Genomic DNA, 1,894 nt, shown 5'->3' on the forward strand with positions numbered 1-1,894 from the left:
GTTTTGCACATCGTGTGTGTGTGTGTGTGCGTGCGCGTGTGTGAGAGAGAGAGAGTCAGGGTCACATCACAGTGGAGTCAGCTGTCTTAACCGTGGCTTGTGTACTGCAAACACATACCAGCTTCATCACTGTGTCTGTCACGCGACTCTGTTCCCCTTTCGGGCTCTGTCTTTACATTTATTTTGAAAGATGAAGCTCGCGATTATGGTAAGGGGCGTTACATTTCCGACGAGTGCTTGCGGTGTTCGGCCAATCACAATGCACTGGGTCAGCTGGCCAATCAGAGCAGACTGCGCTTGTCGGAAGGAGGGACTTTGTAGAAAACGAAGCGTTTGAGAGAGGCGGGGCATAGAGGACCTACAATAATGTACAGTATTTGAAAAATAATGTGTTTTTTGAACATTAAAGCATGTCAACATATTCTGTTACACCAAATACACAAAATAATGATCTTTAAAAAAGCATCATATGACCCCTTTAAGGTAAGACACTACAGGTGAATAGGGTAAACATTTGAACTAGTTAATATCACCATACTTCCTCAGTTGATTAGTCACAGTACATTAAGACAACTTTTATATTACAAGTTTTCTCCAATGTTATGTGTAAATATGCAAACAATGCATTATCTAATAGAATATTCATTTGCTATCGTTTGCATAAATCTCATCAAAAATCTGAATCACAGTGCAGGGGAAAAACTCATTTTAAGAAAACAGCCTTTAAAGATGTGAATTGAAATTGAAATCTACAGACATAAAAAGATAAAGTGTACACTTAAATGTATATTTATAATCTATATTCCACTAGCCTGAAAGAATACATGTTATGGAAGCAAAATAGCCCAAAATCTCAAAACTGATCAGTACTGCCTGTAGTGTCATTCCTTAAAGAAATAGTTCACCCAAACTGAAAATGTTGTCATTATTTATTCTCACACTATATTCAACATTTTAAACCTATACATTATTTTTTGGGTGGAATACAAAAGGACTAAACAAAACCATTTAGGCACCAAAAAGGACTGAACAGCACCATTAAGGAACCATAAAAGTAGTTCATTTGATTTGTTGATCATATTTCATGTCTTCTGAAGCCATACCGTCACTCACAACTGTACTGTTGTTGTATGGAAAAGGGCTGTGTGAAGACTTAAAAATGGTCTTTCTATGTTCCACTGAAAAAATATTTGCACACAGGTTTGACATAACATGAAGATGAGTAAATGATGACAGAATTTTTATCTTTTATCCCTTTCGAGGCCCAAGGGACCGGGACTTCCAGTGTCATTTCGCTGGAAGATCGAGTTATGACAAATTAATAAAAAATAAAACCGGAAACATATGCATGGGAGAATCGTTCATAATAACATCAATAACGTGCATTTAGAAAACAGATTCTGTGAATTATCATGTCAGGCTGACTTTAAGTATCTTAAGTGCTTCTCTTACCCAAAAGCTGCCAGGAAAACACAGTCATCTCTCAGGATGTTGGCCACTTTCTCATAAGTACGGTAATTGGCAGAGTCCCTTTTTTCAAAGTAACCAATGATGGTGCGTCTACTCCTCTGAAAGAGAAGGAAGGACATTAAGATGACACAGCAATCATTCTTAGTCACCGTACCTAAAAAGTACTTTGGTAGATATTTTAAATGTGCTACAGAAATAAAACGGGATAGTGTTGTGATTGGGAAACACTCACATCTACAGTGCTGATTTCCTCCAGATTTTCTATCTCTTTGATTGGATCCACTTTCTGCTGGCGGATGAAATCAGCGATGGCGGTCACTGACCTTTGACCTCTGTACTCTCGCTTCATCATCATCCCATTCCTGAACAGCTTCAGTGTGGGGTATTTGCTTATCCTGTAGCGCTGGGCTATATCAGCTATCAG

The 1,894-nt window shown here is 38.4% G+C and overlaps 1 protein-coding gene across 1 annotated transcript in view; it reads right to left on the reverse strand.

Annotated features, from left to right (window-relative positions):
- LOC107657727 (endoplasmic reticulum resident protein 44-like) overlaps nucleotides 1-1,894 on the reverse strand; it is an 18,135-nt gene that overhangs the window by 3,939 nt on the left and 12,302 nt on the right. The window lies entirely within an intron of this gene.

Source organism: Sinocyclocheilus anshuiensis, unplaced genomic scaffold (assembly GCF_001515605.1).
Source record: "Sinocyclocheilus anshuiensis isolate Anshui unplaced genomic scaffold, SAMN03320099.WGS_v1.1 scaffold43, whole genome shotgun sequence".
Taxonomy (NCBI): domain Eukaryota; kingdom Metazoa; phylum Chordata; class Actinopteri; order Cypriniformes; family Cyprinidae; genus Sinocyclocheilus; species Sinocyclocheilus anshuiensis.